The sequence below is a fragment of the Acipenser ruthenus genome, chromosome 1 (assembly GCF_902713425.1).
Source record: "Acipenser ruthenus chromosome 1, fAciRut3.2 maternal haplotype, whole genome shotgun sequence".
Taxonomy (NCBI): Eukaryota; Metazoa; Chordata; class Actinopteri; order Acipenseriformes; family Acipenseridae; genus Acipenser; species Acipenser ruthenus.
In genome coordinates, this window is record NC_081189.1 from 8,511,402 (window position 1) to 8,527,040 (window position 15,639).

Sequence of the window (15,639 nt, forward strand, 5' to 3'; positions counted from 1 at the left end):
TGGGGATTGAACCCACAACCCTCCGGTCAAGAGTCCAGAGCCCTAACCACTACTCCACACTGCTGCCCATGTCTTTGCACATAACAGCCCCTGTTAGAATAATCGTGAACTAAACCCCCCTTTGAGATCTCAAGGTTTCGCTTGCACTGTAATAAGCTCTGTGGGGAGTCCTTGCATTCCAATCTAGGAGAATGAGATACTCTACAGCACTGTCGTTTACAGGTACCTGTGGTCTTATTTGAGCTACTTTCAAATACACGCACCCCTCTGTATCCACACATCTCCATTCAACCAATGATCTAATTTAGAAAGACAGAAAGAGATCTAGGGAAATCTGCAACCTTTTGATTTATAGGGAGCTGTGGGTGTAACGAGCAGTGTTGTGTGATACGGACTCTCCTCTGTCGGTGAGATGAAATTAGGTTAAAAGCTATAAAACCGTGAATGCAGCTCTTTGGCATTGTGGTGAAGATGCCGAGCCTTTGCCCTGTTATATAATAATATAATCTTTATATAGCGCCTTTCATAGTGGACCAACATCACAAAGTGGCTGTGAACTGTGCATTATATGCAGTCACTTACAATATGACATTGATTTAACATCTCATCTGCAGGATGGAGCACAAGGAGGTTAAGTGACTTGCTCAGGGTCACACAGTGAGTCAGTCAGTGACAGAGGTGGGATTTGAACCAGTGACCTTCTGGTTATAACCACTGGGGCTGCATCTTTAACCACAGTTTCAGATTGGGCAATCTGATTTAGCTCAGCTTCTGTTCTAAACCTGTTTTATCCTCTTGATCAAACCCCCAAGATTATTCGTATACAACAGTGAATACACTATTTATGATTTCTGTATGCTACAGTGTTAAGTCTGCCGTTAGCTCCTCATTTAAACAGCATAGCATTTTACCTAACGTTAAAGCCAAAATGTCCTGTTTTATGAGGCTATTGCTTTGATTTTCCCATTTTTTCAAAAAGTTCCAGAATTTGTAGTATCTTGACGTCTTTTAAAATAACTGTAATTGAATACTGCTTGTGAAAATCAATTTCACATTTGAAATAAATACCAAAGTAAAGTTTCAAGAACTAAATCAAATTCTTTCTCAAGAATGTGTAGGATAGTGGAAGCGGATAATGACCATTACAAAGCTGGTTTAAACGTTTTATCAGTCAAGCATAGGTGTACAGCCTCAATTGCATGACCTGTACTTGTTTTATGTAGTCAGGTGTTTTGTTTTTATGAATTCTGAAAATGGACTGATTGCTACATGCGTAACGGAATTGCAAGTTTTAGACCCGTTAGAAAAATGGAAACGGTTGTGCTGAAAGGCCTGTAACCTCTCTCAGTATTCCAGATTCTTGAACCCTGGAACAATGTCATCAATAACAAATACATAACGGCTTTCCTGAAGCAGAATGCAACACATTGCAGAGACACTTCCCTGAGGCTGCTGTAGCTGAAGGCTCCTCTCCTCAATTGTAAGTAAAGGGAGAGCAAGTGATCGAATCAATGGAAACAACTGATTAAATAAAGGTTAATAAAACAACAAATAACATACCAAGCCTTTTAATACTGGTACCAACAATAACCACCAGTGCAGCTGCTAACCTTTGGAAAACAGAGAGATCACAATTCATTTTAGGGTTTGACATTAAAAATGACTTTCCGTGTCTCAGGAACCTAATTTCATAGCAGCGAATTTGCTTTTTTACCATTTCGTTTTTTTCATATAAATGAGATTGAATTCTGTAATAATTGAGATGAATACAAAGGATCCTTTCCTGTCATTGCCAGCGTTTTCTTTTTTTCCTTCCCACTAAATAAAATGTTACAAGGTTTATTTGCAGAGAGAACATTGAATTCAGCAAAGCCTGACATAATATTTAACAAATTTAATTACATGCTGAGTGTATTCACTATGCGGTTGAGGAATATTACATTTCCAATGGAGAAAATTGTGTTCACGCCGTATAACAGGTGACTGAGCATTTTACACAAGACGCAGGTAAAATGAATCTACCAGAATTGGTTTAGTTGCTGCTAATATAATTTTCCCCCTCTCAGCGGAAGCATCAGGGCGTGAAATCAGAAAAGGCTCCACAATGCAGCTCAGTGCTATTGCTCACAAGAGCTGACCAGCATGAAGAGGCAACCCTGTCTTTTCTTCTTCTTTCATTTCTTGCTTGACACGCATCAAACCAACTTTCTAAACTGCTGATGAAATTACATTTTAAAAAGCTAGTTCATGAATAATTAAAAGGAGACTAAAAAAAAAGAAACCCCAGCACAGACATGTTTGAACACTTAAGTCGTTGATGTTTGTTGATTCGCCCCTCTGTAGGGTACTATATATAGAGAATATGTTTGTACAATGCAAGATGCTAGAGCACAACAAAGAAGGCAGAGTGCTATCTAGAACTTGTCCTCAAGTGGTGCATACCAGATTGTGGATTGACATCTCATTCACATTACAATACAAGCCTGCCATGCGATACTAGCCATGTGATACAATGCAACACTACTATAAACTATAATAGCATGCATTGCCTGGTCCTCGTTAAACCTCCCCTTCGCCATTGGAATTTGTCAGATGCTTAACCACTGAGAAGTTGTTTAGCCGTCACATTCGAAAATTTGGCCAACTGCGTTTCTGACCTTTCCACACCGTCCCTCCTACCCATACACTCTGGGGCGTGTCGTATTTATTCCAAATTCACCTCACTTGAAAACACAGTGAAAAAATGGCAGCAGAACAACCAGAATTGCGACACAGGTATTTGCAGCTGCAGTTGCCTGTTTTGTCATTCGTTTGCTTTATAAAGAGCTTTGAAGCGCTTCAGTGTATGAATCATGCAATATAGATATCAACAAGTTTGAAAAATTCTCCTAAAAATGAAACCGACATACAGTAAGTGATTAAAGGACACCAGCATTAAATACCGTTCTTTTCCTTTTTAATTATTTTTAAATATTGATTTTGTGAAAAGACAACAATTATTATCATGCACAGGGATCTTCATTTCACACAAAAAAAACAGGAGGTTGATCGACAGCTTCTTACTGACGCTACAGAAGCTTCTTGAATAAAACGGAGACAGTCTAGTTTTTGTGAATCAAAAAGGCAATGCAAACATAACACAGTGAATATGTTGTGTTTTGTGTTGGACTAGGTAGGATGGAAAGGGAAATGGATACACATGAGCTAGGCACCAATAACAATGCTTCTGCTTCTTCTGCTTCTTCTTCTAATTATTTACAGTAGGGTAATATATGGTTTGATTTTCATTACAAACTACTTAAAGATTAATATGGTTTTAGGTGATGTACTAGATTTATAGTAATTCAATAGTGGTTCATTAGTGATTTCAGTGGACGCTTTGCTTGTGTGGAAAACCAGTATCAGAAATCAATATCTTTTAAAGAGCATGGGGACATTGAGTTTTTTTTTTATTTTCCTTAATTAAGCAGTATTGAAATTGGCCATTTATTTAAGTAAAAAAGTGAAATGTCCCAGGAGTAAAGGGTGGGGTTTTCACACCAGCTCTTGAACAAGATGTGCCTTTTATATTGCAGCAAAGTGGAAAACAAGGCTCCTGTTATTAATTACTATTGACAACATGTGTAGTGAATGACTGCCCTGCACTTCCATCCTCCTCCCTGGAATCATATTGTTATATCTCTGAGAATCCCCCTCCCTGGAATCATATTGTTATATCTCTGAGAATCCCTCTCCCTGGAATCATATTGTTATATCTCTCAGAATCCCTCTCCCTGGAATCATATTGTTATATCTCTCAGAATCCCCCTCCCTGGAATCATATTGTTATATCTCTGAGAATCCCTCTCCCTGGAATCATATTGTTATATCTCTCAGAATCCCTCTCCCTGGAATCATATTGTTATATCTCTCAGAATCCCCCTCCCTGGAATCATATTGTTATATCTCTGAGAATCCTCCTCCCTGGAATCATATTGTTATATCTCTCAGAATCCCCCTCCCTGGAATCATATTGTTATATCTCTGAGAATCCATCTCCCTGGAATCATATTGTTATATCTCTCAAAATCCCTCTCCCTGGAATCATATTGTTATATCTCTCAGAATCCCCCTCCCTGGAATCATATTGTTATATCTCTGAGAATCCCCCTCCCTGGAATCATATTGTTATATCTCTCAGAATCCCTCTCCCTGGAATCATATTGTTATATCTCTCAGAATCCCCCTCCCTGGAATCATATTGTTATATCTCTCAGAATCCCTCTCCCTGGAATCATATTGTTATATCTCTCAGAATCCCTCTCCCTGGAATCATATTGTTATATCTCTCAGAATCCCCCTCCCTGGAATCATATTGTTATATCTCTGAGAATCCCCCTCCCTGGAATCATATTGTTATATCTCTCAGAATCCCCCTCCCTGGAATCATATTGTTATATCTCTCAGAATCCCCCTCCCTGGAATCATATTGTTATATCTCTCAGAATCCCTCTCCCTGGAATCATATTGTTATATCTCTGAGAATCCCCCTCCCTGGAATCATATTGTTATATCTCTGAGAATCCCCCTCCCTGGAATCATATTGTTATATCTCTCAGAATCCCCCTCCCTGGAATCATATTGTTATATATCTGAGAATCCCCCTCCCTGGAATCATATTGTTATATCTCTCAGAATCCCCCTCCCTGGAATCATATTGTTATATCTCTCAGAATCCCCCTCCCTGGAACCATATTGTTATATCTCTCAGGCAGTTGGGGGCATGAAGGGAGCATGTACTTGATAATAGGTTAGAAGTTTGAGTTTTAAAATCCTGCCTTGGGATAACCTGGCTATATAATCCATTAGCGTAGCACTGAGATGAAGACATGACTCAGAGGCGGTAAGGGTTTCTTAGCCTCCTGCTGAAGAGTGTGCTGCCCTTTAAAGGTGAATACTAATAACCTTCACCTCCATGCTTCTAGCTTTGTCAGACGTACCCATTTGAAACAATCAACACCATTCATTGTGATAGGAGCATCCCAGCATGCTCATGCCAGTCTATTCAGAATATATACAGCAGGCACTTCTTCTGCTAAGGCAACAGTACCAACAGCCATTCTCGCCACAGTAGGGGTGCTTTAGTGCAAATATACTGTTAATGAAAAACACATCTTAGTTGTTTGCTTTGTCTGTGCTGCATTCATATCATGCAAAGCAAACACAAACCCGAGTACACAAGACAACACTTTTCAATCATGATGCTAGCTTGTTTGCATCTCTTGTTCTCAAGCACAATTTGAAAACATAAGTATGATTAATACGTGATAGGTATCATGAAAAGGGTGGTCCCTATTATGTACATGCATAACAAACTAGCAAGTCACCAACAAATTCACATAGGAGATTTATCAAAACCAGACAAGTGGCTCCCAAGATAGATACATATTTCAATAAGGCAGACAAAAACGTTTTAGAACAATGAATGGTCACTGTAAGTTACATTCACAACATATGTAATGACATCTTGTACCAAATATCCATGCAAAGTTTAATAATGTTGTTACAGAGTAGTTTGATGACTTAACCAGTCTGACTAGTACCATGTAACAGTGCAGCAGGTCACCATGGACTACGTTTACAGCATTGGAATAACGTCTTGCATCCTAAAAGGTTTAATCCACTGTGATTGCGAGGTTCAGGAGGTAAGAGACAGCCCTGCAGTGGATAGAAACATTAAGCACAAAGTCTTTTTCAACCCTTTCTGTATCACTTTCTTTAGGAAAGTGAATGCTGTAAACCTCACAGACGTTCCTTGGAGAAGCTCTTTATCATTCATGAATCCTCGTACACAAACAGGAGGATTACTGAAATGGATCCTGATGGAAAAGATGAGCGGGCTTGTGAAGAGGATAATTCATTTGAATGTGTCTGGCAGAGCCACACACTGTTCCTTATTGCTTTTGCATCCTGAGGCTGACGCTGTATCACTGCTCAGCTCACTAGGGTCACCAGAGTGCTCTGTCACTGCAGGTGATTCATTCCCCCCATGGGCCTCTCTGAGTAAAGCAATGAGTCTCTCGCCTGTCTATTTAACCTGCATTGTTCCACACAGTTAAAAAAAAAAACTGTGAAAAACATTTTCACCATTCTTTATTCTGACTTAGACTCGAGTTCATTCATTTTTGCACATATTACTGAATTTATTGATACAGTCTGTATCGTTTATACTGGGGAATTAATAGGTAAAACGCAGTCCAAATGTTTACAGATTTAATTGAAAGAATTGCTAGGTGAAAACAAAAACAGCTACACTATATATATATTCAATGAAGACATTGAAAAAGACTTCAAGTTGAAACTTTTTCTTCATTGACTTTATTAAGTTTCTTTTAGTATTTATGAACATTTCTAACAGTCCAAAGTATGCAAAAGGTCTGGGTGGGCCTATTAAGCACAAGCTGTAGTGTGAACAGACCTGTGCTACTCTCAAAATATAATGAAAATAGGGACCCCATGATACACACGGTCCATATACATATAATCTAACCCTGCTGGGGATCCATACGACAGGCTGATCAGTGAACCTGGTTTTGCAGTCTGCTGTATCTGATAATCCCACACAGCCAGGTTACTGCTAATCATGAATTCCCATCTTTGGGGAGAAGGTGAAATCAATGGAAAGGTCTCACTAATGTGGGGGGACAGTGCAATTCTAAAAAGGTCTTAATCATCCGCGCGTCCTTCATTCATTACTGGAGGCTGTGGAGTGTAATACGGCTGGTACAGGGAGGCTTGATTTGTTATCAGAGCATTTCCCTTTTCATCTCAGAGATCACAGATTGCAGAGTGGTGTGAAGGGCCCCGCGGTTGGGGCTGGCATGCTGCAGTTGGGGGTTGAAGCCGTCCGCAGTGTTGGTGTCTCACATCAAGAGAGAAGAGACACTGATGGGCTCCTGCTAAACGTCTGCGTCGTTCTCCTCACAGAGGTCAGAAGGTCACGGAATGCAGTGGTTGAGTCTATCATGATGGTGCAGTCTGGAGTCTGGTGCAGGGGAGGTTATGGATCAGCTTTGCTGGCAGGGCATCCCTGTGCTGCTGCTGCTGCTGCTGCAAGCACAGAGATTGACGACCTAATGAGTGCATTGAGGATAAAATGTTTCTTCAAAAAACAACCCTTGCACTGGTTCTTTTTCATATGTTATTTATGTATGAATCTATTTTTGTAGTATTATACTTGATATTAATAAAGATATTTGCACAAGAAATATCTGCTAAAATGGAAGAAAACAGAAACATTTAATTAAATGCACTTTAAATAATGGAAAACATATATTTTTTTACCAGCTTTTTAAAAGTGTTCCCTTTGCAGTCAGATATTCTAGATGTATTTTATGTTTGTTTTTTTCTATTAAAAAAGCTGTATTTTAAAACGTTTGTTGCTTGTGGGACCACAGTACAGTAATACATTGCTAATGTCATGTTTGGGCTACAGTCTTACATTGCTTGGTATGTTTAAAGATTAGGTGGAGGGAGTTACTCAGTATATATTGACATCATTCTTTCTTGTCAGACATTAACCGGATTTATAACTGGCATGACACAGAGCTTATAAAAAATACAAGATACAAAATATATTAAACCTCAGAATCATCTTTGACAGTGCTACTAACATGTTTCTACATCCAAAGATACATAACTAAATGCATGCATATGTAAGATGGGCTCTGAATCTTTACTTTGGAAATGTATATTTATTATTTTGTTTGCATGTTCAATATACGCTGATGAGAATTGAACAGAATGATTGAGTCCAGGACGACAGCTCTGCATGCTAAATCCATTTCATTAAAGCAGTCGCCCCCACCCCCTCCCCAGAGCACAGCACCCTTGGCCAGTGGGTAAGCGAGACTCATTGACAAGGGGCCCGTTATGATTCAGGACAGCAGAATCTTCCTCTGTGTGTGTTACATGTGTTATACAGAGATCACTTCTGCAAGGACAATGCAGCATTTAGCTCAAAGGTCAACAGCGATAATATTAAAATGAAAGCACACCTTCAATTCATATTGATTTCCCCTAAAGATTTACTTGGGATACATGTGCAAATACAGGCTAGCAGGTTGTTTGAATACACTTTCTTTCTAATTTTAAAATGAACAAAAAAACGGATGATGACTAAACGTTCTAGTGAATACTAACATTGGACTTTGCTGCAATGTAATTATGCACCAATGTGTTGTTCCAGATAGAGGAATGTTTGCCTTGAATTGAATCATAAAGAAATTCAGCAGATGAAAAGTGCTTGCGTGTGCAATTTGTGAATAACGTTGCTGACAACAAATCCTTCTGAACTATGGCTGTCTTTCTGATTTTACTGATCTACAGTCAGAGGTGGTGTAAGAATAACCCCCTATTGAAAATATATACGTGTTGTCATCACGTTTTCTCCTTTACAACCCGAGTGTCAGCTGTCAACATGGATCTCCCAGCTTTATTGCTGTAACATTACTATTGCACTTGAGAAGGTGCAGAGAAGGACTGACCCAAGGCTTAAAGAGCATGACCAAGGAGGATACTGAATTTTTCAAAAAACAAAATCTCTTCAGCCCAGAACAAAAGCTGGTCAAGGGTGATTTAATTGAAGCACACACAATCTTTAGTGGTCAGCAGTCTGTCAATTCATCCAGTACTAAATGCACCAGAAGAATCCACCCTTTGAATGGCTTCTGTTGTGTAGAGGGTAACATTTCAATAGTCCCACAGGGGGACTGAATAGCAGTTTTCAATCGGATAGTGACTTAAAGGTTAGGGCTAAAATGGTAAATTTAAGAGTACGTACTGTAGCTTCAAATGTCATATGAATCTTTCGTTATTTCCTATTGTAAATGTCGAAGAAGAACAGGTGTTTATTATTCAAGCCTCGTGCTAAACAGCTCACTCCTCCTGTTAGAACTCAGTCTATACACACAACACCCCCTCCCAACACAATAGCAACGCCCAGCTACCCTGATAGGGAGGCAACCTGGGGCTTTTACTGCATTAAACATTACCAGGGTCAACACAAAACATGCATGCTGTAAATTACACCTTTGAAAGGTACTGTTTTTAGGACCCTTATTAGAATAAAATTTGACAGGCCTCTTTCAATTCCACTGGGGAGGGGAGCTTTCAATATCAATATTCCAGAGGCTGTGCAGGGCCTCTTTCAATTCCACTGGGGAGGGGAGCTTTCAATATCAGTATTCAGGGTCTGCTTTATCTCACACTTGTCAATTAGGCCTTTTGTTCCAGTACCACTGGGAGATATTGGATTAAGGAAGATCCTCTGTAGCAGGATGTGTTCAGCTTCATTACCAACACAATTAGTTGGCTGTTTCTAGCCATTGTCTGGGATTGTCTGGGCTGTGTTTTTGTGCTTTTGCCTTATCAATGGCAGAACAACATGTTCTGATACGGTTTAATTGCTGTACTGCCCATTTCATTTATTAGACATTCTCTCACTTGCTAAGTTTAGATTTTCAGATCACACTACTTGTCTGCTTCTCTCCTTCCGGCAGCCACATCAGAAATATCATGGTCCACATGCAGTGCGAGTCATTTTCTCACTTGCAATGCTGGCTTCTTGTAACATTTCTGTTTACTTTAGAAGCACACTGTGCTGTACTAAATTTCAGCTCAGTCTCTATCTCTAGCCATTTGCAAGTTAACAGGTCCAGACCCCTACCAGACGAAGAGGATTTGTCTAATAAAACATAATCACATTTCTACATTCTCTACAGGGCGTTTTGTGTAGAGAATATTGCGTAAAATGATCTAATTTTGATAACAGTGTCTTGAGACACTGAGTGAAGAGGATACATACATTACTGTTAGGAGCCAAAACAAAGGCCCCATCACAACTAAGGACACTTTTTTTCAGACAATATAAAGTCACCTTTAATATTAAGGACTCCAGTGTATTCAGTATTAAGGCCATCATCTGCAATCCTAAATGTATCAAAAGGATCACTCCTGGAAATAGATTGCCAATTATTAAAGCTGTGCAGAACTTTTATATTCGTGATGACATTAGCCTAAATATGTGGTACCAATATCAGATATATATCCCATGTTGCAAACATCACCCAAAATGTTCTTGGATTTCCATGCAAATCATCAGCATGGATTGAGAACATTGTTTGTGACAGGAGTAATGAAGTGTAAGTTTGGGGAGTGTGATGTGTGTAAGAATGCCCAGCCACTGGACAGCACATTTCCATTGGAAGAGTGAGAAGCAGAAGAAGTGTTAATGGAATGCATGACAGCCAGTCCAGCAGGAAACAAGTGGCCGTTCCAGAATGTCAAAGGGTGTTGAGAATGGAACTTTTGCTGACCTTAGATCTTAAAGAGGGGGGGTGCGTTAAGAACAGAGTATGGACTGCAGTTTTGGCAAAACTATGATGAACAGTGCCGGCATTTGCATTTGAGTGTGCTAAACAAATGACAGATAACATAAATGTCATTTTTATTCTAGCATCAGACAGAACCAGCCATACAGAGGCTAATTAGTCCAGTAGGCAAAAGTTTCTGGATTTCTTCCAAAAGCGTTCTACTTTAAAATGGTGTGTGTTGTTTTTTTTTGGTTTGATTTAACGTCCGCCAGAGTGAACTAATTATCTCCAATTATTATTATTTTTTAATTTACAGTAGATGTTTTTTTATTGAAGACATTCAGAGGTACGAAAAAGCATATGATTCACAGAATTCTAGCTTTCAATTCAATATATGTGTAATGTCTGTCACAGTGTTAATTAATCAATATCTACGTTAACGGCTGCATTTGGTTTCAATTCTGGCGTGGTTATCATAGCTGGCAACCAGCCTCATATACGGTACAGAAAGGCTCTGGCATAGTTTACAACATGTATGGAAAACTCCTAAATATTGTGTTTGAGTAACATCCTTCACACACGGTTTCACCGTTTACACATTTGATTTGCAAAAAATAAAATATTGAAAAAAACCCTGATTGAAATTAAAACCGAGAATTGACTGGAACAGTAAATTAGTTTGCATAAAAGAAAACTAAAAGAAAATAAATGTTAGGTAATAGGTAAACTGTTCAATAAAGTGTTAAATAATCAAAACCCAATTTTATTCATTTGTTAGTAAAATTCTGGCTATGTTCAGGAGTAAGGTCATGTTCTATTAAGGGTACATTTAGCTGGAACCTTTTGGATTCACAAATGAAAATGAAAATAGAGCTACTGCACTAGTATGAATATTTCTTTTTCATTTGTCTGGAAAAAATATTTGCTTTATTCAAGCTCCTAGAGGAATAGGGTGGGGAAGGGACCAATTATTTATATTTGACCATTTCATAAGTGGGGCTACCATTCATGTAATGAACTTCCCTCCTTCTTGTATAATAATGCTGCTGTACAAGGAGAGTCGTGCACAGAAAGCCAGCCTCTAAAGAAAGAGAGGGCTGAGCCCAGCACAGAGGTCACGAATCCAATTACAAATTGCTGCTTATTACAGGAATGGGCCCAGGCTACTCACTCATAAATTACATTGATCTCTGTTTTGCATTTTCTGCTTTTTTGTGTCAAAAGGTCACACAGTGCGTAGTCCTATTGCAAAGGGTGGAAGCAGTGTGGTCTAATGGAATCATACAGTCAGGGGAGTGCAGGTTTACCAGCTGGTGAAGTTGCCGATCATCGCTGGGGATTCCACAGGGAGCGTTGCATTGACTCTTGTGCTCCCACAAGTTAGGGAAGCAAATTCGACAGGAACCGTTTCTCCTCACAGTGCTGCAGTGGACCCTACTGACCAGGTGCCCAGTGTGCTCAAAGTGGACATCTGCAGGGCTGGCCTTTGTTCTCTGGGGCCCAGTAGCTTGCCGACATGTGCTGTAAAACTCCTGGGTGTACAGATGAATTGAATTTGGGATAGGAGGCCGCACATGACCTTCAGTTCTACTGAGCTGTTGTGGGAATCGCAGCAAAGTGGGGAAACTTAATTGAACATTCATCAGAGGTAAAATGTAACTGGGCACACTAAATCAAGAACTGGTTGAAGAAGGGGTAATTGTTGCCTGTTCATCCTCTCAGACCCCTTGCTTACTAAATATCTTGGTATCCTTGAAATTAATTGTGCGGTCTGAAAACACCCCTGCCCCCTTTTACAAAATACTGCACCACCTTCCGACTGTGAGCAGCGATGGACTGAGCACTTCACTACACTTCCTGTGCTGAGTTCATTTAGAGGAAGTTCTGTGCCAGTGATCTCTCTCCATATTACAAGTGGTGGCAACATCAAAGAATCATCCGATTTCATAAATGCTAATTTCAGTCGAATGAGAACAAGTGTACTTTTTCTTTTCTTAACCCCCTACCGACAAGAGAATTTGCCCTTTTTCCCTGCTGATATTGAAGAAATCCAGAACTTTGTTTCCTTATCAATGCGTACAGATGTGATGAGGCAGCTTCACAGCCAGCACTGCAATCCATTATATCTGACAGTCGCTGGAGGGCTGTGCTCTCCACTGCAAAGCGACTCGCACACCACAAAGGACTTAAGCAAAGAAGTGTTTTACCACTAAACTGCTTTTAATCTGATGTATGATTAAAGTATTATATATAGCCTCTTTTTATAAAAAATGCATCATTTATGAATGGCAGTTTATTGTAGCATGTCCTGTAGATGTGAATAACTATGTGTGATTGTCATGGCTACAGGCAGCATAATAAACCTCTGCAGGTTCAGTGCCCATTTAAAAAGCATGCCAAGAACTTCTACTACATTTTGGCTCGTTGCTATGTTTGTACAGTACTGGTATTACTGCAACTTAAAGGTACATAAGTAGTACAATTACCCAGTGCATGCTTGCGTTGGTAACACAGTACAATACAATACCTTTAATGTTGCATTTGCTATGAAGCAATCTCAAAGCACTTGACAAAAGCATCCAGCCAGCATTTACCATTGAAAGGTTTTGAACAATGCATAGAAAGACGATGTTCCCTTGTCATTGTTCTGGATATTGCTCTGACTGTCTGCATTCAGTGGATTGGGTTATTGTGCAGAATGATTGGTGAGTTCACAGTCTTGCAGAGACCCAATAAGAGTTGTCTTCTGGGGTATTTGCCCTTTCTTAAAGTGAAACAGTGGCCCTTTTGTGTAGCATCTGGGATAGAACTACTCCACTGGATGAGCACCAGCTATCATGGACCACTCAAGCTAACTGCTCCAGACTGTATGTACTGCACAGGTTACAGGACATGTTGCACAGTTCAACACCTTTGCATATTACGCCTCACTGTCTGGATCTAATATATTTCTTAATTGTTCCTAATAAAGTATTATCTGCAGTAAGTCATTTCCAGTAAGAGATCATGTTGTCAAAGTAAGAAAGGTTTCATTTCTTGGGTTTCATTTCTCCATAAGCGATTGCTCACCTTGTTATTTTAAGGATAATATACACCCACCCCTCATTATATCGCCCCTTGCTATATTGCGGATTCAGATATATCGCGGTCCTGGAGTTGGCTCCCCATTTTTACAGTCTAACTGAGTATGCCTTTGCTGCAATATAGTTCACTTAGAATTACTGTTCGCTTTATTTCGTCCTGCACATCACAAACAAAAATATAGAAAACAATTAAAAACAAAGCATTAATATCATACTGTTATATACACATGCATTGCACAATAACACAAAGCAAATTAAATATCTACTTGCTGAAGCAGTTTTTATTTTAGCCAACAAGGTCTTCACTTGTGGCAGCAATGCACTAGCAACAGTCACAGGGCAATGGATTCTTTCAATGTAGCGGGTTTGTGTATTTGAGAAAGGAGAGGAAGACTCATGAAATTAATTGGAGACTTAAGTTGATGAGAAGCAATTACCCTCCGCAGTACGAATTAAAACGGTGTGCTGCTTTTTTATGAAAAATGAGAAAAAGCGGGTTGCATAGAGGATTTATACTGGACCCTGACGCCCCCGATAACACGAGAGAGTGGCTGTACAGTATTTGTTAGCCTATTTGTTTTTCTATGGGTCTCGCTATATCGCGGCCCTCGATATATAGCAGATTTATACTGGACCCCGACACCCGCGATATATCGAGTGGGAGGTGTAATGATTTCCAGTACGAAAACCAAATCACTTTCTTATACAAATGCTATTATAACAGTAATTCACAGAATTACACAGCAATAAGAATAAGGTCCATGTTACATTTCCAGGAGGAATTTACAGGCATCAGGTCTTTTGTTCCCCTTGAAAAGCAACACTGGTATACTTTACATTCAGTGTACCCGACTGTAATTACAGAATAACTGGACATGTGGTTACACTGGAATAACAATGTAAATACACACCCATGTGAGTGAATACAGTGTAATTACAAAAGACGTTAGCGGCTTCCTGTATATTAATTTTCATAATTAAGCATTGTATTATAACCACACAATGAAATATGTTATGTATATGTTATTACAGTGCAATACAGTGTGGTCCGATAGACTTCATGTGAAATGTTAATAGAATACCTAATGCTAAGCTAATAGTTTATTTACACTTTACACTTTAACATAGGAAAGTTCTGCTGAACAGAAAGCACTCTTGTCTGTAACGGTGGACTGGCAGAAGGCAGTCAGTCCAGAGATGTGTTGGACAAGCACATTTCTTTTAGTTGTCAACTTCTTCACACCAAACACAGCCTAGTCCCTCAGTTCCATTAAATAACATATATTCCACAGAGTCAGACAATTCTATTTTTTTCAGTTAAAGAGTAAGTAACAGGGTTCTGATAAATGTATAGTTACACGTCCTCAAGTGTTGCTACAACCGTTTAAATAACATACCTATAATTTTTTTTTCGTGGTTAACATCCTGACAACCTTTAAACTTTAAAGTCTGTTTCAAAGCTCTTTTCAAAAGGTCCGCTCTAGTGCACTGCTAGTGTGAGGATTATTGTCCACATTGTCAAAAAGGTAACACAGCAATAACGATCCATGATGTGGTATGGAACAGAAAAGCCAGAGCACTCTTTTTTTTTTAATCGCTCTTCCTGCAGTGATTTCTGAAGATCTCAGAGCTGTCAGGATATTAATAATGAAAAGAGAAATGACAGGTACGCTTTTTTAAACAGTTGTAGCAACATGTGGGGACGTATATCTCTATATTTGTCGGAACCCCGTTACTTACTCTTTAACCCACATTATATAGCTAAGAAAAGTCTGTGCCGCTGGGAGATTGTAGGTGGTGGCAAAGAACCATCAACACTGTAATCAGGAAACCAGGGATCATTACAGGTCTTTGCAATTAATTAAACAGTGGCAGAGCTAATCATTGATAAATCAACAGGGCTATTTGTATACCACTTTTGAAGTTGACATGGAAACATGTGCTTGCTGTTGTCATTTGGTACTTTCATTTTGAGTAGATAGCTTTGAAGAGCATGTCTTTTCTCATTTGTCTCCATACAAGTCTCTGAGTGAGATTCTTGTGAGTTCAGGGATGATATTGTATAAAAGCTGTGATGACTTTATCGTGCTGTACCAATATACAGCCTAACTTTAAAATGACCATTGAGTGTTACTGAGCAAATGCAATGGCCTTTTGGAAGCATTTATTCTTTGTATATAATAACATTAATATAATTTGTGATT

The 15,639-nt window shown here is 39.2% G+C and overlaps 1 protein-coding gene across 2 annotated transcripts in view; it reads left to right on the forward strand.

The window, feature by feature from the left end:
* The window catches only part of LOC117403502 (synaptic vesicle glycoprotein 2C), a 96,861-nt gene that overhangs the window by 53,094 nt on the left and 28,128 nt on the right, over positions 1-15,639 (forward strand). The window lies entirely within an intron of this gene.